Source organism: Lepidochelys olivacea (genome assembly GCF_965140295.1).
Source record: "Lepidochelys olivacea isolate rLepOli2 genome assembly, chromosome: 1".
Taxonomy (NCBI): domain Eukaryota; kingdom Metazoa; phylum Chordata; order Testudines; family Cheloniidae; genus Lepidochelys; species Lepidochelys olivacea.
Window position 1 is genome coordinate 243893619 of NC_140411.1, and position 23239 is coordinate 243916857.

At 45.0% G+C, this 23239-nt stretch overlaps 1 protein-coding gene across 3 annotated transcripts in view; it reads right to left on the reverse strand.

Annotated features, from left to right (window-relative positions):
- Window positions 1-23239, reverse strand: part of LOC311523963 (serine/threonine-protein kinase WNK1-like) — a 171532-nt gene that overhangs the window by 112697 nt on the left and 35596 nt on the right. The window lies entirely within an intron of this gene.

A 23239-nucleotide genomic window follows, 5' to 3' on the forward strand; every position in this document is an offset into this window, starting at 1 on the left:
ATCTTCTACACCCGAGCAATGTAGTTATACCATCATAGGTTTGTAGTATAAACTAGGGCTCACTCATCCTCCGAGTCAGTTATTCTCCCCACCCCCTGGCCAAAAATCAGATTCACAGCTACTATTGCTTAGGGGAAGCGGATACAGTGGTCCAATACATTTAAGGATACCCAAACATTAAGAAATATGCTTCAGAATTGCCTCTTTTGTATGCAGACTAAACATGTTAGTATTTCCCTGCTGCAAGCAGATCAATATCAAGAGTATAGGACTGAACTCTACATTTAGAGATTTAGGATTGGTCCACACCTAAAACTTAGTTAACACCCCTGACTGACAGCTAGTTCGACCTCTCTCTTGGGTGAGAAAAAGTATGCCAACCTAAGCCCCATTACAGACACTGCTATGTTAATGGAAGAATTCTTGCATCAGCCTAACTACCAGCTCTTACGAGGATGGATTCACTACAGTACTTTGAAGTCGCAGCTCGGGCTCTGAAGCCTACAGGAGGAAGGTTGGTCTTCAGAGTGCGAGCCGCAACTTCAAAACATTGTTTCTACAGCTACTTTTAGAGGACTAGTCCAAGCCCCAATAGTCTGAATCCATCAACCTGGGCTAGAAGGCTCGCTCCAAAATGTTAAGTAGATATTCCCTAAATGTGACTTCCCAATAGTATTCAGGCTATATCTATACTACAGCAGCGCAGCTGCACCAATGTAGGGCTTCTGGTGAAGACCTGTAGATTGGTATAATTTACTTCACTCAGAAGTGTGAACAAAGTAACTTGTAGTGTAGACACAGCCACAGCCATGCTAATCTCTCCAAACTATCCTTTATTCAGTTAGAGATCTTTAACTATTTCAAAAAGTCTCTCCACTGAAGCCTTATGTTATGGAGGAACTGAGGCTATTTTCCAGATGGAACATTATAATTTAAAGACAAGTGCAAGAAGTGTAAAGATTTTCCAGATGAAAATGAGGAAAAAAAAAAAAAAATCAAACACGGTAGGTGAGCCAATTTTCAATGGCACGCTGCTGTCTGTCAGGGACCCCAGCAGACAGCAGCGTGCCACTAAAATCCTGCCCGGCCCAGCCCGCTCTTCTCCACCCCCCTGTTCTCTCCTTGCAGGGCAGGCAAACTTCTCCCTTGTCCCCCAGTGTGCTGGGTTCCTGCCCCTCCTTCTCTCCCTCCCTGCCACCGATCAGCTGACAACCCTTGCTACGGAGGGGGAGAGGGAAAAGCGGAGGGGGAGAGGGAAAAGCGGAGCCACAGCGCGCTCACGCTCTCTGCTCCGGGGACCTTGTGGAAGGGGGTGGAATCGACATATCCCCTCCAGCCCCCTGTCGTGAGCCACTCAGGACAGGGGGCTGGGAGCACCCCCACAACCCCCCACACACACACACCCCCAGCCCTCTGCCCTGACTCCTGCACCCCGCCACACACATACACCCAGCCCTCTGCCCTGACTCCTGCACCCCCCCACATACATACACCCAGCCCTCTGCCCTGACTCCTGCACCCCCACACACACACACCCAGCCCTCTGCCCTGACTCCTGCACCCCCCACACACACACACCCAGCCCCGACTCCTGCACCCCGACACTCCATGCCCTGACTTGTGCACCCCCCACATCCCCACCCACACCCTGAGCACCAAATGGGAGCTGCCGAGGTAAGCGCTCCACACCCAGACCTCCTGCCCCAACCCTGAGCCCCCTCCCTCATTCTAGCTCCTGGCCAGACCCTGCACCCCAACCCCCAGCCCTGTGCTCAGCACACTCCCATCCTCAACTCAGTGCAGAGAGAGGAAGAGAATGGCTAGAACCAGGGAGAAGGTAGGTACCTACTCTATGTGGACAGGGCTGGGACCCCAGACCGGCAGCGGGGCCGGCAGGAGCCAGCGGATGGACCCCCAGACCGGCCGCCAGCCCCGCTCAGCCCGCTGCTGGTCTGGAGTTCTGGCTGCCGGCCCCTTGCCAGCTGGAACCCCAGGCCGGCAGCAGGCTGAGCGGGCCAGCAGTGTAAGATCAGCATTTTAATTTAATTTTAAATGACGCTTCTTAAACATTTTGAAAACCTTGTTTACATACAATAGTTTAGTTATATAATATGTAGACTTATAGCAAGAGACCCTCTAAAAAACGTTAAAATGAATTATTGGCACACGAAACCTTAAATTAAAAGTGAATAAATGAAGACTTGGCACATCACTTCTAAAAGGTTGTCGACCCCGAGTTATATATACTGCTCACCATTACCTACTTTGTAAAAACTACTCAGCCACAATGGCCTACTTTAAAACATGTGCATCTCAAATACTGAATTATATTTTATAATCCTGTTTGAGCATTATCGTAAAACAAAAGAATGAAGTGATATGACTGAAGGGTCATATGACAAGTTATTTGGCTTATAGGTAACTTAACATTCAATATTTCTAATTCTTCCCATTTCAGGAATGAATGTATGCCAATTATGGTTACTTTCCAAGTAAAAACAGAGCATACATGCTTACTGCATGTGTGTCTTTGGCAAGTGTATGTTTATAGGTCTCATGTCACTGTATGTCTCAAGTGTAGATTTGATTTTGCAGTCTGACTGAAACTAATAAGACCTTTCTGTTGCCTAAAAATAAGACAGACAGTAAAGACTCCAGGTAAGGACCAGTTAAAGGTTAAATAGCATTTCTTTCTACAATATGAATGAATGACAGTAAAAGCAACGCATCACATTTTTAAACACACAATCAACATATCCGTGTATCAGCAGAACTGCATCATATACACATGCTTCCTGGCAGAAGCCCTCAATATTTGGGCCAGCACATAAAACCTCCAATATGAGACACTCTGCTCTCAATATCAGGTGTACCATGTTCCTTGCCACTGCTCCACAGCCTTGACTCCAAATATAGATACTTTTAAGAAAAATTATATAATATATACGTATTTGTGTTGAGACTACACAATAAATATTTGTTTTTGTTTTTGGACAATCTGCAAACTAAACTCGTTTCAGTACGTGAATATTTAGACTGTACTTTAGACCAGCTTTTATTACTGAAAAAGTCTATCAAGCTTTTAAGTTTATTATAAACAATTATAGCCACAAACTTAGCAAAACCATTCAAGATTAAGTCAGGAAATAACCTTATTTCTCTCTACTACTGTCTTGAGTTTCTCTATTAAAATTGGCTTAAAACATTCCCAATGCTATAATTTTCTAGGTGTATAGTATTCATCAGAATGCATTTGTAAAAATAAACTTTATGCTACCTAAAGTGCTTTATTACAAACTTTGCTAAAATCAGTTTTAGACCATTATATTAAGTTCTCATATTGTAAATACCTTACATCTCATCCCAAACTCAGATGATTCAACTTCCTCACATCATTGCAATACTACCACCAAAGCTCAAAAGAGAATTTAACTAATGTTGCTCCTGGTTACATACATACCCATAATGGGCATGCATAAGTTGAGCCATTTTGTCCTCACTGGTTACATCAATGCTGATGTCATGTCCCTATAGATATAACTGTTGTGCTGAAGACAGACACTCAACACTGAGCACTGGCAGGAAGTCACGGCAAAAGCAGTGAAGTGAGTAATTAAGCATCTGCTTAAGAAGTCATGCTGCGCTAATAGTTTGGGACACATTTGCACACTTAATGCATGCCAGCAAGTTTCAAGCTGGGGTAAGTAGTTGTATTTTCACAATGGAAGGAAAATAAGGAGGGGGAGGCCTTAAGTTTTGCTGCTCCAGTATTCTAATGCAATATTATCTTCAAAGACATATGGGGAAAGGGCAGAGGGAGGAGACACCACTTGTCCACTGAACCACCAGTAAGTACCAACTTTACCTTAATACTATTCTAGAGCAGGTCTACACTTAAAATGCTGAAGCGGTGCAGCTAGTAGCACTTCAGTAAAGACTACTACACCAACGGGAGCTAATTCACCTCCATGACACACAGTAGCTATATCAACAGGAAAAGCCCTCCTGCAGACCTAGTGCTGTCTACACTGAGGGCTAGGTCAGTATAACTGCATCACTCAAGCATGTGGATTTTTCACACCCAAGTGACATAGTTATACTGATAAAAAGAAAAGGAGGACTTGTGGCACCTTAGAGACTAACAAATTTATTTGAGCACAAGCTTTCGTGAGCTACAGCTCACTTCATCGGATGCATTCAGTCGAAAGCTTACGCTCAAATAAATTTGTTAGACTCTAAGGTACCACAAGTCCTCCTTTTCTTTTTGTGAATACAGACTAAGCCTATGTCTACACTACGAAATCAGGTCGAATTTATAGAAGTCGGTTTTTTAGAAATCGGTTTTATATATTCGAGTGTGTGTGTCCCCACAGAAAATGCTCTAAGTGCATTAAGTGCATTAACTCGGCGGAGTGCTTCCACAGTACCGAGGCTAGCGTCGACTTCCGGAGTGTTGCACTGTGGGTGGCTATCGCACAGTTCCCGCAGTCTCCGCTGCCCACTGGAATTCTGGGTTGAGATCCCAATGCCTGATGGGGCTAAAACATTGTTGCGGGTGGTTCTGGGTACATATCGTCAGGCCCCCGTTCCTTCCCTCCCTCCCTCCGTGAAAGCAAGGGCAGACAATTGTTTCGCGCCTTTTTTCCTGAGTTACCTGTGCAGACGCCATACCACGGCAAGCATGGAGCCCGCTCAGATAACCATCACAGTATGTCTCCTGGGTGCTGGCAGACACGGTACTGCATTGCTACACAGTAGCAGCAACCCATTGCCTTCTGGCAGCAGACGGTGCAAAATGACTGGTAGCCGTCATCGTCATGTCCGAGGTGCTCCTGGCCGCGTCGGCCGGGAGCGCCTGGACAGACATGGGCGCAGGGAGTAAGTTTGGAGTGACTTGACCAGGTCATTCTCTTTAGTCCTGCAGTCAGTCCTATTGAACCGTCTTATGGTGAGCAGGCAGGCGATATGGATTGCTAGCAGTCGTGCTGTACCATCTTCTGTCAGGCAGGCAAGAGATGAGGATAACTAGCAGTCGTATTGCACCATCTTCTGCCGAGGGCCATGAGATGTGGATGGCTTGCAGTCCTTCTGCACCGTCTGCTGCCCGCCAAAGATGTAAAAGATAGATGGAGTGGATCAAAACAAGAAATAGACCAGATTTGTTTTGTACCCATTTGCTTCCCCCCCTTCCCCTATCTAGGGGACTCATTCCTCTAGGTCACACTGCAGTCACTCACAGAGAAGGTGCAACAAGGTAAATCTAGCCACGTATCAATCAGAGGCCAGACTAACCTCATTGTTCCAATAAGAACAATAACTTAGGTGCACCATTTCTTATTGGAACCCTCCATGAAGTCCTGCCTGAAATACTCCTTGATGTAAAGCCACCCCCTTCGTTGATTTTAGCTCCCTGAAGCCAACCCTATAAGCCGTGTCCTCAGTCGCCCCTCCCTGCGTCAGAGCAACTGCAAACAATCGTGCATCTGAGTTGAGAGTGCTGTCCAGAGCAGTCACAATGGAGCACTCTGATGGGGCTAAAACATTGTCATGGGTGGTTCTGGGTACATATCGTCAGGCCCCCGTTCCCTCCCTCCCTCCGTGAAAGCAAGGGCAGACAATCGTTTCGTGCCTTTTTTCTGTGCGGACGCCATACCAAGGCAAGCATGGAGGCCGCTCAGCTCACTTTGGCAATTAGGAGCACATTAAACACCACACACATTATCCAGCAGTATATGTAGCACCAGAACCTGGCAGAGCGATACTGGGCGAGGAGGCGATGTCAGCACGGTCACGTGAGTGATCAGGACATGGACACATTTCTCTGAAAGCATGGGCCCTGCCAATGCATGCATCATGGTGCTAATGGGGCAGGTTCATGCTGTGGAACGCCGATTCTGGGCTCGGGAAACAAGCACAGACTGGTGGGACCGCATAGTGTTGCGGGTCTGGGACGATTCCCAGTGGCTGCAAAACTTTCGCATGCGTAAGGGCACTTTCATGGAACTTTGTGACTTGCTTTCCCCTGCCCTGAAGCGCATGAATACCAAGGTGAGAGCAGCCCTCACAGTTAAGCGAGTGGTGATAGCCCTGTGGAAGCTTGCAATGCCAGACAGCTACCGGTCAGTTGGGAATCAAATCTACTGTTGGGGCTGCTGCGATGCAAGTAGCCAAACGCAATCAAAGATCTGCTGATATCAAGGGTAGTGACCCTGGGAAATGTGCAGGTCATAGTGGATGGCTTTGCTGCAATGGGATTCCCTAACTGTGGTGGGGCCATAGACGGAACCCATATCCCTATCTTGGCTCTGGAGCACCAAGCCGGCGAGTACATAAACCACAAGGGGTACTTTTCAATAGTGCTGCAAGCTCTGGTGGATCACAAGGGATGTTTCACCAACATCAACGTGGGATGGCTGGGAAAGGTGCATGATGCTCGCATCTTCAGGAACTCTGGTCTGTTAAAGGGACTTTATTCCCAGACCAGAAAGTAACTGTTGGGGACGTTGAAATGCCTATATGTATCCTTGGGGACCCAGCCTACCCCTTAATGCCATGGCTCATGAAGCCGTACACAGGCAGCCTGGACAGTAGTCAGGAGCTGTTCAACTACAGGCTGAGCAAGTGCAGAATGGTGGTAGAATGTGCATTTGGACGTTTAAAGACACGCTGGCGCAGTTTACTGACTCGCTTAGACCTCAGCGAAACCAATATTCCCACTGTTATTACTGCTTGCTGTGTGCTCCACAATATCTGTGAGAGTAAGGGGGAGACGTTTATGGCGGGGTGGGAGGTTGAGGCAAATCGCCTGGCTTCTGGTTACATGCAGCCAGACACCAGGGCGGTTAGAAGAGCACAGGAGGGTGTGGTACGCATCAGAGAAGCTTTGAAAACCAGTTGCATGACTGGCCAGGCTACGGTGTGAAAGTTCTCTTTGTTTCTCCTTGATGAAACCCCCCGCCCCTTGGTTCACTCTACTTCCCTGCAAGCTAACCACCTTCCCCTCCTCCCTTTAATCATTGCTTGCAGAGGCAATAAAGTCATTGTTGCTTCACATTCATGCATTCTTTATTCATTCATCACACAAATAGGGGGACGACTACCAAGGTAGCCCAGGAGGGGTGGTGGAGGAGGGAAGGAAAATGCCACACAGCACTTTAAAAGTTTACAACTTTAAAATTTATTGAATGCCAGCCTTCTTTTTTTTTGGGCAATCCTCTGTGGCGGAGTGGCTGGTTGGCCGGTGGCCCCCCCCACCGCGTTCTTGGGCGTCTGGGTGTGGAGGCTATGGAACTTGGGGAGGAGGGCGGTTGGTTACACAGGGGCTGTAGTGGCAGTCTGTGCTCCAGCTGCCTTTGCTGCAGCTCAACCATACACTGGAGCATACTGGTTTGGTCCTCCAGCAGCCTCAGCATTGAATCCTGCCTCCTCTCATCATGTTGCCGCCACATTTGAGCTTCAGCCCTCTCTTCAGCCCGTCATCTCTCCTCCCGGTCATTTTGTGCTTTCCTGCACTCCACGCATTCGTCTGTGCTCTGTCAGTGTGGGAGGACAGCATGAGCTCAGAGAACATTTCATCACAAGGGTTTTTTTTTTCTTTCTAATCTTCACTAGCCTCTGGGAAGGAGAAGATCCTGTGATCATTGAAACACATGCAGCTGGTGGAGAAAAAAAAGGGACAGCGGTATTTAAAAAGACACATTTTATAAAACAGTGGCTACACTCTTTCAGGGTAAACCTTGCTGTTAACATTACATACATACAACATGACAAGGTCGCATTTTGCCTCCCCCTACCGCATGGCTACCCCCTCAACCCTCCCCCCTCCCCGTGGCTAACAGCGGGGAACATTTCTGTTCAGCCACAGGTAAACTGCGAGCAGGAACGGGCTCCTTTGAGTGTCCCCTGAAGAAAAGCACCCTATTTCAACCAGGTGACCATGAATGATATCTCACTCTCCTGCGGGTAACAGGGAGATAAAGAACGGATGTTGTTTGAATGCCAGCAAACATACACTGCAATGCTTTGTTGTACAATGATTCCCAAGTACGTGTTACTGGCCTGGAGTGGTAAAGTGTCCTACCATGGAGGACGCAATAAGGCTGCCCTCTCCAGAAACCTTTTGCAAAGGCTTTGGGAGTACATCCAGGAGAGCCACGAATGCCAGGGCAAAGTAATCCTTTCACATGCTTGCTTTTAAACCATGTATAGTATTTTAAAAGGTACACTCACCGGAGGACCCTTCTCTGCCTGCCAGGTCCAGGAGGCAGCATTGGGTGGGTTCGGGGGGGTACTGGCTCCAGGTCCAGGGTGAGAAACAGTTCCTGGCTGTTGGGAAAACCGGTTTCTCCAGTTGCTTGCTGTGAGCTATCTTCTTAGTCCCCAAAACCTGCTTCCGTGTTGCCTCCATCTCCATTGAAGGTATCAAACAACACGGCTGGGGTAGTGGTGGCTGAACCCCCTAAAATGGCATGCAGCTCATCATAGAAGCGGCATGTTTGGGGCTCTGACCCAGAGCGGCCGTTCGCCTCTCTGGTTTTCTGGTAGGCTTGCCTCAGCTCCTTCAGTTTAACGCGGCACTGCTTCGGGTCCCTGTTATGGCCTCTGTCCTTCATGCCCTGGGAGATTTTGACAAAGGTTTTGGCATTTCGAAAACTGGAACGGAGTTCTGATAGCACGGATTCCTCTCCCCATACAGCGATCAGATCCCGTACCTCCCGTTCGGTCCATGCTGGAGCTCTTTTGCGATTCTGGGACTCCATCATGGTCACCTCTGCTGATGAGCTCTGCATGGTCACCTACAGCTTGCCACGCTGGCCAAACAGGAAATGAGATTCCGAAGTTCGCAGTTCTTTTCCTGTCTACCTGGCCAGTGCATCTGAGTTGAGAGTGCTGTCCAGAGAGGTCACAATGGAGCACTCTGGGATAGCTCCCGGAGGCCAATACCGTTGAATTGTGTCCACAGTACCCCAAATTCGACCCAGCAAGGCCGATTTAAGCACTAATCCACTTGTCAGGGGTGAAGTAAGGAAATCGATTTTAAGAGCCCTTTAAGTCGAAATAAAGGGCTTCATCATGTGGACGGGTGCAGGTTTACATCAATTTAACGCTGCTAAATTCGACCTAAAGTCCTAGTGTAGACCAGGGCTATGACGGCTGCTACTCTGAAACCAGTTATACTGATATAACTCTGTAGTGTAGACCTGGCTTTAATCACATTAGTTTCCCACTCTCCATAATCACACCCACAACTGCTACAAGCCTTAAGATTCCCCTCACTGTTGAGACATATCCATGCAGGCTTATAGCAGAAACATGTTGATATTTAGAGGTTAATTTTTCAAGAGCACACGCACAATTGTGTGCTTAGTTTGTGCACATGCAGATATTACCAAACCATGTATTTGCACACTCCCCAAAGGGCTAGTTATATACCAAACTGGTCATTTGCACATGCAACAAACTGCCTTTAGTTGTGCATAACTTGTATTTTAAAAAATTAGTCCCCTAATACTGTAACAACTGGCACAAGTTTAATATTAGCCTTTTTACGTTTCTAGAGCCTAAAACCTATTAGTTCTATCGTAGACTTTTGTGTGTGAAGATGAGCTACAGCAACTCCCATCACATATTCACCTTTCGACACTCTTCTGTCGAAACTGAGCTGTCTGAGGGAGTGTCTACATTTACAGCGGCACAGCTGCACCAGTGCAGCTGTGCCAATGTAGTGCTTAGTGAAGACACTACCTACACCAATGGGAGAGCTTCTAACATCAGTATAGGTACTTCACCTCCCCAGCAGGTTGTAACTATGTCAACAGGAGAAGCCCTCCCGTCGACATATCACTGTCTACAGATCAGTGGTTAGGTTGATATAACTACGTTGTTCAGGCGTGTGGATTTTCCACACCCAAGTGAGGCAGTTAGACATTTGTTTGTAGTGTAGACAGGGGTGAGTCTGTGAAAACCTGACAGCCTCTATCTTAAGGTCCCTAATCTTCCTTGTACAAACATACCACTTCAGGAAAAGCAATAGTCTTAATAGCCACTGTTGCTGAACAATTGGACACCTTTATTGAATCCATGAAATAGTCCACCTATCCCCCACCCCCGATGTGGCCAATCCTGTTAGAGAGGTACCATTAGGCATGAAAGCTATGAAAAAAAGTGGCAAGATGAAAGAATTAAACAGAAATCACTAATATTGACATACAAGAAACTTCTCTAAGACAGTGGTTCTCAACTTTTTCTACATCAGGACTCCTCCCCCTGCCATCTAGCCAAGATGGAGCTAGAATGCCCTCACTTTCAAGAATACGGGAAGGGCAGGGTTATGATCTCTAGGTTGAGAACCTATACTGCAGGAGAATCATTACCCCAATTCTACCTATCTTAACTGAACATAAAAATTTCCATTTTTTGTAGATTCCACATATTTGATGACTGTCAAGGCATGTTACAAAGCTCATCTTTTATCTCCCAAAATTTGAAACGGGAAGTATTGTACTTAAGGGTGGGAAACTGAGGGAGAAGAGCAGATTGTTTGTGGCAGGTTGTTTAAGATAAATTCCTGCACTTGGGTTAAGGGATTTCAAGGGCACCTGAATTATATGGACAGAAGCCCTATTTAGCATTTTTGTAAATCTGAATAGGCATCTAAAGTGATCGTTTCAGCACATACCTACTGCTCTGAGTCACTAGCAATTCCAGGTATTCTGACTAGATGTTTAAAAGCCAGCAGGTTAACATTAACCAACTGCAAGTAGGGTAAGTAAAGGAATAAGTCAAGCACCCAGAACACACACACACACACACAAAGAGGAAAGCAACTGAAAGGTGTTTGCACTCAATTCAGCAGTATAGATCCAATTTTAGTGAAAGGAGAAACTATGAACAACAGAAAGGACTGGAAACTTGACATCCTTCACTTCAATGAGTTAATAGAAACCCATGCTACTGTAACTATAAGCACCCTTTAAGTGGGGGAAAATGGCTCGTTCACTGAAATGGAAAAAACTTACTTGAGCAAAAACAGCTAAGACGACTTAGGACAGAATAAAGCAAACATCAAAATCTAGAATTTAGAAGAAATAATGCAGTCATTTGGTATCTTTAAGCCATTGGGGTACACAGGCAAGACAAACAAGCAGTTAAATCCATTTTAGGAAGTGAAATTGAGAAGGGTTTGACAGCCTGTATATTTAGTGTTGCATAAAATGGACAGCATTGTTCTTCCTGAATTGATATCTACCCCCAAGGTCTCAGTGTCATATCCCAACCACAGGGTTGCCTTCAGAACAAACTGGAGCAGATGCATCAAGCCTACACTGTTCATTTCATTCATTCCTTTCCACCTACATTAAATTGTTTTGACAAGCCAGAACAAAAAAGCAAGGCTACCCAGCACATGACTTGAACTTCTGTAGAGCCAGGGTCCTGGAACAGAGACACGCAGCAAGAGAAACAATTGTTCAGCTCAGTACCATTCAATTTTTTTTTCTTGGCAGATGCTATTTATCCATGTATTTTCCATTGCAATTTCTTTCAGTTGGGAGACAGATGGCTGTATCAGAGCTGTTGTACATTGTGCAATGACTGGTAAAACATTTGAAAGACCCACTTTAGTCAGCCATGCCAAGCAAGATATAGCCTCACCAACTCCTTTCCCTCTTGCATTATGTTCGTACATTGAAAACACTAACTGAAACAACCATCACCCTCCCCTCTAAGGTACCTTATATGAGGCACTGACACAGATAATGCAGTAGCTTAAGTTCCCATAAAAATACTTGCCTCTTGGCAGCCCAAAGTATGCACACATCCAGTGAACATTTACGGCTGGGTCTTGATATGTTTTATTTGGCTTTCCTGTTTTTAGGGACAGTTAATACATTTGAGATCCCCAATAGGTAGCTTCATGTACAATGAAAGGAAAGGGGATTGCTAAACATATCATTTAACCAATATGTGTATGTTACCACTGCCTTTTAGATCATGAAATACTACAGTGGACTGGGCCACATTCTGAATCAACTCAACAGTTCATTCTGTCTGGAAAATCCACATGTCAGCATCTCTCTGTAGCGTTTCTTCTGAGTACATAATTTGGAGAGGTTCAGGGTTGGGTAGTGGCGGAGTTCAGTATTTCCCTTTTTGTAATAGTCAATACTAAAACAGAATAGTAAGCCTTCTAACACAAGTGATTGTTTACACTTACAGTAAAGCCTAGCTTGGTTTACATCTGACAGACAGCTATTCAAACAGAGCTACATATTGCAGCCACATTGCATTTTGCTCTACCAAAAACAAACACAGAAGCAGTGAACAGGATAATGCACAGCAAAATTCTTATACAATAGAAGGACTTGCAAATAATTTTTAATTGTTATCAGTTTTCTGCCTACTTGCTTGTAACAACCAAACAATCAGGTTTTTTTGACACCTGTACACAATGCTGTGGAACACAGGGGACTGGCAGGAAGAAAGCAATTGCCTAGAAGAAAGTTCTAGTATAGAGGGAACAAAGCAGGACAACAAAAGTGTTCACATTAGGTCTTTTTTTAACCTTAGTTCGTTCATCTCATTTCACAAAGTCAAGAGAGAGCTTAGACTTAGGGTCCAATTCTTTATATACACCTTTCACATATCACTAGGTTATTTCCCTCAATGAAAAACTGCACCCCAAATGGGCCTTCACGTAGACAGCTAGAGACCAAGCTCCTGTCAGTTGCTATATTCATGAAATACCAAATGAGCAAGTTCTGAGTTGTCAGGGGTCCCTCCCCACACTCAACTCTAGAGTACAGATGTGAGGACTCGCATGAAAGACCCCCTAATCTTATTTCTACCAGCTCAGGTTAAAAAAACTTCCCGAAGGCACAAATCCTTTCTTGTCCTTGGATGGGTACTGCTGCCACCACCAAGTGAGTTAGACAAAGATTCAGGAAGAGGATGCTTAGAGTTAGTTTCCTTAAAATATCCCCCCCAAGCTCCTTCACCCCCTTTCCTGGGGAGGCTTGAGAATAATATACCAACCAAATAGGTTAGCAAGGTGAGCACAGACCAGACCCTTGCGTTTTTAGGGCACTAAAAACCAATCAGGTTCTTAAAAAGAGACCTTTATTATAAAAACAAAATAAAAGCAGCACCTCTGTAAAATCAGGAAAATAATTTTACAGGGTTATCAAATTCAAAAAAAAAAAAACAGAGGATTCCCCTCTAGGTAAAAAACTTTAAAATTACAAAAAACAAAACAAAAACAAAAATCAAGAATAAACCTCCCTCTTAGCCTAGTGAAAATTCACAAGCTAAAACAAAAGATTTTCTAACACATTTCCTTGCTATTATTTACTATTTCTGTAATTTTAGAAGTATTCAGTCGGAGCTGGATTACTTGCTTGGTCGCTCTTTGTCTTGGAGAGAACACCGAGCACAAAACAAAAACCTTCCCCCACAGATTTGAAAGTATCTTCTCCCCTTATTGGTCCTTTTGGTCAGGTGCCAACCAGGTTTTCTGAACTTCTTAACCCTTTATAGGTAAAAGATTTCACGCTACCCTTGGCTGCATGTTTATAACATGAGTGAAGTAGAAATCTTATGCATAGTTCTTATCTTGGAATTTGTTACAGTCAATGTTTGTGTGATAGCCACTTGCGTTCTATTGCTCCTCTAAAAGACCCCCTGTTGGAAGCCTCCCTGACAACATGCCATTTAAGGGCACAGTCTTTGGTAAGACTGATTTAAAAGGAGACACCCTGCACTAGGCCAACTTATTCAGCCCTGCATCACATCCCTCCCCGCAACCTCCTCCCACTCATGAATAATACCGCTTCTAAATTTTTGGTCTTCACTTTTGATAACCTGCATAATTGATTCAGATAACTGTCCTAGCTGGTGAACAAAAATACCTACTCCCACAACAGTACTCCAATACTTTACCATGCCAGGTATTGACTTCCCAATTTTTCTCCTGATAAATAAAATGTTAATTGCAGCAGTATGCATTGACTTTCAGAGTTTAGTTTTTCCAGGACTTGGGATTTTTCAATTGTCCAGCAGTTCCCAGTTGATCCCTTTAAAGCACTGTTCCTCCTCCTGCACCCTAAAATCATTGCACAACACTGACACAGTAATAGCTCAAAAACAGAGCTAATCTAAAGCTTTCTGTGAAATCACCAGATCTTTGGTCTTTTACACATTGATATTTTGCCTCAGGAATTCCATACATACATACACACAAGATTTGAATCAATATTTTTCTAAAAGAAGTTACTACACAGAAGCAAAACCACCACCTAACACACTATGCAGAGGTAGATATAAGGAAGAGAATGTTACTCACCTTTGCAGTAACTGAGGTTCTTCAAAATGTGTCCCCCGATGGTGCTCCACTTCAAGTAACTGCACTCCGGCGCCTCTGGTCGGAGAATTTCTACAGCAGTGCCCAGTTGGGCCACACATGCATTCTCCCCATCTCATGCCGTCAGTGGTGATTAACTAGTACTGTGTGACCAAACCTCCCGCCCCCAACCCCCTGTTCCTTCTCTACCACAGAGGACCTTCTGATAGCTCCAAAGTAGAAGGGAGGAGAGTAGGTAATGGTGCACCTACAGGGAAATATCGAGGAACCTCAGTTATTATACAAGGTTTTTCTCCAAGTGATGTCCCTGTGGGTCCTCCACTTCAGGAAACTGTAGAGTAGTGCCCCGCAATGGAAGGGAGGGGCTTCAGAGATGGATCTGTGATCAATTATAGGACCATGAAGCCTAATAAAGGGTTGAATGTTGAGTCTTGCTCAATTGCATAGTGCTGAATGAACATGTGGGCTGATGCCAAAGTGGTTGCTTTACATAAGTCCATAATAGGTATTTTATTAAGGAAGACTATCAATGTGGAGACCAACCTGGTGGAATGTGTTCTAATCCCCACTGGGGGTTGTAGTTTGTGTTGATGGTAGCAGAGATGAATGCACCCTGAAATCCATTTGGAGAATCTCTGGTTGGATATGGCTTCTCCTTTCAATCTCTCCTTGTTAGAGAGGAACAGCTTTGGAGCCTTCCTAAATGGTTTAATCCATTCAAGATAAAAAACTAGTGCCCTTCTGACATCCAAGTATGGAGTACCGCTTCTTACCTGTATATGGAAGAAAGCAGAAAAATAGATGGGTTGGTTGAGGTGGAACTAAGTGTACTTTAGGTAGAAATTTAGGATGTGGTCAGAGTGACTGTTCTTGAAGGAGATCATGTACAGGGGGTATGCCATGAGAATCCCAAGTGCTCGCATGCATCTTGTGGATGTGATGGTGACAAGGAAGGCCACATTCACTGATATAATAGTGAACATGTAACAAAAGGTTCGAATGGAGGTCAGGTAAGAGAATGAAGCACTAAGTTAAAATCCCATGGAAGCACTGGGACTCTGAGTTCAGGATAGAGGTACCAGACACTTTGTAAGAATTGTTTTTGTAATTGGATGGGTGAAGACTGAAGAGCCATCTGCTTTATGGTGGAAGGTTGTGATAGCTGCAAGATGTACTCTAATTGAGCTCAATGAAAGACCTGATTTTTTTTAGTTCAAGTATATAGTCCAGAACTAGTGGTAGAGCGAAGATGGTAGCTCTGATTTGTTTGTTCTGGTACCATGTGTGGAATCTCTTCCATTTGTGGAGGTAAGTAGAGCATGTAGTCAACTGCCTACTGTTTAACAAGATATCCTTCACCTCTTCTGAGTAGGTCATCTCCTCGCCTTGGAATCATGGAGAAGCCATGCCCTCAGGTGGAGTATCTCCAGGTTCGGATGCAAGATCCAGCCTGCATCTTGTGACAGGATATGTGGAAGAAGGGGGAAAAACATACGGCATGGATGCAGACATCTGCTGCAGGTATGAGAACCAAATTTGTCTGGTCCATATGGGGGCTATTAAGATGACTGTGGATTGATTGGTCTTGATCTTCTGTATGATACTGGACAACAGGGTAGGAAGGAAAGATGTGTCCCATCTGAGGGGGAAGACCTCGCCCATGGATCCTGGCCTCAACCCCACTCTTGACGAAATTTTGGACATTTGCTGTTCTGAATTGTGGCATACAGATCTCTGGTTGGGAAGCTCCATTGTCAGAATAGGTCCTGTATCACCAAGGCATTTATTTCCCATTCAGGATCATGGGAGAACTTTCTGCTTAACATGTTTGCTCTGGTGGTCCAGGAAATAGGAAGCTGATATGGTGATGTGTGATCGATGTGCTAGTTCCACAGTCTTAATGCCTCAGTGCAGAGGGCATGTGACCTCACCGCTCCCTGTTTATGTAAAATATGCAAGCAACATTGCCCATGATCAGAAACAAAACCAAACCATACAGATCCTAACAGACAGGAAGTGTGAAAATGTGTTGCAAACTGCTTGCAGTTCCAACATGTTTATGTGCAGTACTGACTGCGAGGAAAACCACCACCTGCCCTGTTTTGATGTCGTTCAGATGGGCACCTGAGCGAACTAACGAGACGTCCTTTGTATCATTGGGGGGGGGGATATCATCTAAATATGGGTATATCACGACACCTTCATGGAGGTGGGTCACCGCCACTGCTAGAACTTTGGAAAATACTCAGGGGCTGTGGAGAGGCCAAATGGCAGTACCATGTACTGATAGTGATCTTGTCCCAAAACATATCAGAGGAATCGCCTGTGTGATGGATGTATGGTGATGTGAAAGTATGCATCTTGAAGGTCGAGGGCTGAAAACCAGTCCCCTGGTTGCTAAAGTAACCATACTGAACCATTGTGTTTTGATGCACTTGTTGAGGTTGCTTAAGTAGAGAATGCGCCTCCAACTTCCTCTCTTTTTCTGGGTTAAGAAATAGTGGGAACAAGAGTCCTTGCCTCTGTGCTGTAACAGTACCGATTCTATCACATCCAATTGCAGGAAATGGTATACAATAGAACTTCAGAGTTACGGATACCTCAGGAATGAAGGTTGTCCATAATTCTGAAATGTTCCATAACTCTGAAGAGGCGGTTACGGACATCAGTCACACTGGGAATCAGGGCTGCAACTAGGCGGGTGGGGGAGGAGGAGCCCCACAGGGCTTCTGACCCTCCATAGCATTGTGGTTCAGCACTTTAGACCTGGGAGGAGCACTGAAGCTTGGGGGTTCAGTCCCACAGCTCCATTCCTGGCTTCAGCCCTGCACAGGGCGCCAGGGCTCGGGACTCCCCACAGCTTCGTCCCTGGCTTCAGTGGGGGGAGCCAGGGCTCTGGGCTTTAGTTACAGAGGGACCGCTGGAGCTGAAACCTATGCTCCCTTTGTAGCGAAAGTCCCGGTGCCCCCCATAGAGCTGAAACCAATAGTGGAGCCGAAGCCCCAAACCCTAGTGCTCCCCCCAGGTCTAAAGCTATGAGGGCCAGTGCTCCCACGGGTCAGAAGCCCCAACCCCCACCCCCCCTGGCCTGGAGCACTGGCACCCCCCCATACAGTATTTGCTGCCTTTCCCCCCCCCTTTTTTTTGTCATCTGCACTACTGCCTGAGTAAGGATTTCCGGTTCCACATGTTGTTCAGTTGACCAATAAGTATATAACTCTGGTGTTCGTATCTTTGAGGTTCTACTGTACTTCCTGTCTTTAAAAAGTGCTCATGAGAGGGGTCCCTGAAGAGGGATGGTGGGGGAATGGAGGTTAACTGGATGGAGTAACCAGCGTTGAGAATTTCCAGCACCCATTTGTCCAAAGTAATAGTTCGCCATGCTGGGCAGAAAGGTGTTAAACAGTCTGTAAAGGGATGGATGGTAGAAAGTGGTTTCAGCACCTGGAATTGAAAGAAGTCTCTTGCCCCCCTCAACCAAACTCTCAAATTTGATGTTTCGAGAGAGGCTGTTGCAACGTACAAGGTTGAGATGGGAGTGGCCTACGTTTTGTGGGTCTTTGCCTCTGACCCTGGGTGTTGTACTGCCTCTGTGGCTGAGTGTAAGGCACTCATTTTAACCATTGTGCTGGTTAATATCTGACTTGTTTTCATTTTTGTGCAGATGCGTAGATTCCTAAAGATCAAGAAGTCCCTCTAGTGTCTTTCAGTGTGTGAAGGGACTCAGTCTTACCCGTGAATAATTCTGGGCTTTCAAAGAGAAGATCCTCTATGGTGGATTGTACCTCCTTTGGGAACCCAGACAAGTGAAACAATGCATCGCCAAGGCAGTTACAATAGATCTTGCCACCATGTCTGCTGCACCTAAGGATTCCTGCAGAGCTGTTCTTCAAGGAGATGGCCTTCAGAGATGACTGACTTAAATTACTCCAAAATGTCTGAAAGTATTAACTTTATCCCTGAAGACAAAAAACGAACAATTTATATGATTGTATTTGGCCATCAATTCATAACTGGCTATTCTGAACTGCAAAGTCACTCCCAATAGGCCGTGTGGCCAAAGAGGTCCAGTCTTTTCCATTCTTTATCATATGGAATGGTTCTTGAGTGGTGTTGCCTGCCCCATTCGTTGACCATCTCTACCACCAGTGAGACTGGTTGGAGTTATGAAAAATAGAAATTCTAGGCCCTTCGATGGGATGGAATACTTTTTATCCACCATTTTAGAAGTAGGAAGGATTGCTGCGGTAGTCTGTCAGATGGTCTTGGCAGGATCTAGGAGTGCTTTATTTATGAGAAAAGCAGTTTTGCATGAGGCCAACATGTTGGACATATTACACAACTTGTGCTGGGACTCAGCAACTTCTTCCAGAGGTATTTGGAGCATATCGGCAATTCCTTTAAACAGCTCCTGAAATCCTTTAAAATAGTCTCCTGTTGTAGGTGGTGGAGGCATGATGGCCTCGTCTGGGGAGGAAGAGGAGATGTTGGTTGTTGGTGGGGAGAAGGGGCGGGGGGGGTCTTCTTGCTTAACATGCAGAGGAAGAAGTGCTACACTGCGGAAACAAGTGTTGCTCTGAGTGGGTTTCTGCAGTAGATAAAGAAATGCTTTCCAAGGCTTTTAGGCAAGGTCAATAAGAGGTCACAGAGGGACAGGCTAGCAAGCCAGAGCTCAGAAATTCAAATGGAGTTTGTTAATGGCGTGGAGGCTTTGTGGGCCGCAAGTTACTTATCCTGAATAAAAATGTAGCACTACAGGAAAGAAAACAACACAGTCCACAAAACTAGATTAGCAAATGTCTGAACAAAGAGTCCACTGAACTCAATGTCAAAGACCGTTCAGCTCTCTTGTGAGGAACCAAGAAGTGGAAGCCCAAATACACAAAACAATTGCATTAGCTTTTTTTCAATGCCACATCAGAAATTAACTCTACTAAGTATCAGGTGGATCTGTCAAATACTCTTCAGAGAAAAAGAGCCTTCCGTAGCCAAAATTTCCATATAGCCACAGGCTCAAACATGGATCAAAGATCTCTCCATTAGCTCCTTCATGATGACAAGGCATGAAAGAGTAATTAAAAGCAGCTGAACAACAGCTGTGGATCCAAATGTATGTGACAAGTTTTTCATTATAGATGCTTAAGTGTTCATAGCATATAGTCAACCCCTTACTTACAAGTACCAGTGTTTTGTAATGTTGTACTTTTACAAACATTATATCCATTCAGTATTGCTAATCACAAAAAAGTCACACCTGCACAACTAGTAAAAAGCATTCACTTTTTATTGCTAAAGTTTGGCTCTGTGCAAGCTTCCAGATCAAATTCTCCTACCCTCCCGTTTCCTTGCCATTCCCAGGTGAAGAATCCATGTCACAATACTCCCAAGGTTCATTTCCAAGATATATGCATATGAACCTTCTTTGAAGATAAAAATCACAGAAATGTAGGGCTGGGACTTTGAGAGGTCATCAAGTTGAGCCCTAGAGCCCCCTGCACTGAGACAGGACCAAGTAAACCTAGACCATCCCTAAAAAGGTATGGGAATTCCACAGCCTCCCTTGGAAACCTATTCCAGACCTTAACTACACTTATATTTCTTCCTAATATCTAAGCTAAATCTTCCTTTCTGCATATTAAGCCTATTACTTCTTGTCCTACCTTCAGTGTACATATGATCATGTTCTCTTTGTATCAGCCTTTAATTTGAAGACTGTTTCAGATCCCCCCCACCTTCTTTTCTCAAGACTAAATATGCCAAGTGTTTTTAATCTTTCATCATAGGTAAAAAGAAAAGGAGTATTTGTGGCACCTTAGAGACTAACCAATTTATTTGAGCATAAGCTTTCATGAGCTACAGCTCACTTCATCAGATGAATACTGTGGAAAGTGTAGAAGATCTTTTTATATACACACAAAGCATGAAAACCTGAGAAAACCTGGATTTGTGCTGGAAATGGCCCAACTCTATTATCATACACATTGTAAGGAGAGTGATTACTTTAGATAAGCTATTAGCAGCAGGAGAGTGGGGTGGGAGGAGGTATTTTTTTATGCTTTGTGTGTATATAAAAAGATCTTCTACACTTTCCACAGTATGCATCCGATGAAGTGAGCTGTAGCTCACGAAAGCTTATGCTCAAATAAATTGGTTAGTCTCTAAGGTGCCACAAGTACTCCTTTTCTTTTTGTGAATACAGACTAACACGGCTGTTACTCTGAAACCTGTCATCATAGGTAAGGTTTTCTAAACCTTTTGTCCTTTGGACTCTCCAATCCCATCTTTCTCAACAACACTGGACAGAGTACTCAAGCAGAGGCCTCACCAGTGCCAAGCAGAGTGGAACAGTTATCTCCAGTGTCTTGCATATAAACACAGCTGTCAATACACTCCAGCATAGTAGTCTTCCTCAAAACTGTATCACACTGTTGACTTACATTCACTGTAACACCCAGATACCTTTCAGCAGTATTACCACCTAGCCAATTACTCCTCATTTTGTAGTTATGAGATAGATTTTTCCTTCCTAAGTGTAGTACTTTCCATTTGTCTTTATTGAATTTTACCGGGTTTATTTCAGACCAATTCTCTAAATTTGTCTTGGGCATTTTGAATTCTAATCCTGCTCTCCAAAGTGCTTGCAACAGCTCCCAGCTAAGTGTCATCCACAAATTTTATAAGCACTCTCTCCACTTGATTATCCAAGCCATTAATGAAAATATTGACTACTACTAGACCCAGGACTGACCTTTTCAAATACAACCTCCCAGTCTGACAACAAACCACTGAATGAAGTCTTTCAACTAGTTGTGTACACACCCTATAGTAATTTCATCTAGACTACATTTCACTTGTTTGCTTATGAGAATATCATGTGGAACCATGCCAAAAAAGTCTTACTAAAAATCAAGATATCATGTCTACTGCTTCCCCACTAGGCCAGTAACCCTGTCAAACAAGGAAAATTAGGTTGGTTTGGTATGACTTGCTCTTGACAAATCCATGCTGGCCATTCCTTATAAACCTAGCTACTTACAAATTGATGGTTTAACAATTTGTTCTAGTATCTTTTCAGGTACCAAAATTGCCATATCGAAACAACATATACGTGCTCATTACTATTACAGATGATGCCTGGTTAAGGAAAAGGAGGTTGCCAGGGTCCCTAAGGAGATAGGTTTCCAGGGGATCTCCCCTTAGAGAAGTCCCAAATTTTTTGAGGAAGCGTCTCTCCTCATGGAATATGCCACCTTGAAGTTGGGCAAGGGTTTCCTTAGAGCTGGACAACTGCCTGTCCCGGGCAGACTGCTGGCTTTCTCCTGCCTTGCACTGGAGGAAGGCACCACTAAGGGTGGGATTGTCCTAACTGAAATGAAGTGTGTCCAAGGGGTTTCCAGGCCTTGGGAGTCTCACCTTTGAAAGCCATTTGGTAATTGGCAGAAGGGTCACCAGAACCAGCTCACTGAGAGCAGAGGGGAAGCCCTTTATTTGGAGATTGAGTGTCAGCTGGAACATAACTCATCCAGGAGGATATTAAGATGGGGCCCTTCAGGGGAAAGGAATGATCTCACTGGAAAGAAGATAGGTTAGAGCCGTCTTCTCACAGCAGTGCTAGAGAGCAGGCTGGCCTTGACACTGGTGAAAGTCTCCTGTGGTGGCAGAATGATCCTGACTCGGGGGGGGTGCTTCTTTGGGACCAAGTCCGCAGGGTGAAGGTCCCAGTGATATGGGGGTTCACACAGGGTTGGGAGCACGATGTTATTGGGTGGTGGGAAGGGTTTTCTTAGAGTCAGACCTCAGTACAGTGAAAAAAGTGCGGGCCCTAGCTACATCTAGGTCCATCCAGAAACAGGGGTCTGCTCAGGATTGGGGGACCTACTGGGGTCTTCACCGGGGCAGGGTCCTTGGGGCAGGGAACGCCACTGACGGCCTGGTCTCCATAGGGGAGGAGATCTCTGGATCCAGCAGAGCTCCCAGGGCAAGCTCCTCAGGTGAAAGGGGTGCTCCCAGGGTCAGATATCCTCAGGGCCTAGCCTCCCCATGGGGAGGCAGCTTCTGAGGTTGGGTCCCTGTAGGGATGGGGTCTCCTCAGACCCTGGTCTCTCCGGGCTGGGTGGATGGGGAGCCTCCCAAGGTTGTGATCTCCTCGGACCCTGGTCTCCATGGAAATGGGGGGCGCCAATAGTTTTGTGGTTCCACTAGCATATTTGGAAAGTAAAATCGAAAACACACTGCTAAGATAGTTATCTAAGCTGTCAGTTCTTGAACTCAGTCATTAATTTTAATATTGACCATTACAAAGTTTGGGGACAGGGATGGAACACAAAATGTATTATTGAAGAAGCCACTATATCAGGCATGGCCAGCACGTAGGTCTCTGGCTTCAGAACACAGCCTGCACTGCTGAGCTACAAGGTGGCCCATGAAAACTGATGGCTGCAGAGCACACGGTTCCATCATCAGAAGAACTGAAAGGTGCTTGGCTCAAACAAGCTACAGAGGCAGCTGTTGCTCAAGCATAGCAATGTTCAATACATCTCTTTTGCTTGGCTCAAACGCGAGTACTGTATGAACAATATAACTAAAAGAAATAAACCTACTGGCTCAAGGCATTATATGAAACAAGGGGCGAAGAAACCAGCAACACCTTAAGGCAGAGAGAAACCCAACCACTGCCATAAAAACTGTGCTGCCCCAGAACCTCTTACATTATTTTTATTATTAGAAGAGACTTCAAATTTGAAGTGCCACCCCTCTACATTAGTTGGTATAGAAGGTGGTCCCAATCTTTCTCCCCTCTCTAGAACCTTTTTGCAAGTGCAACTAAAAGAAAAAAAGTGGTTTGCTTACTAGCAATTATTGTTCTCAAAAAGCTGCCTCTGT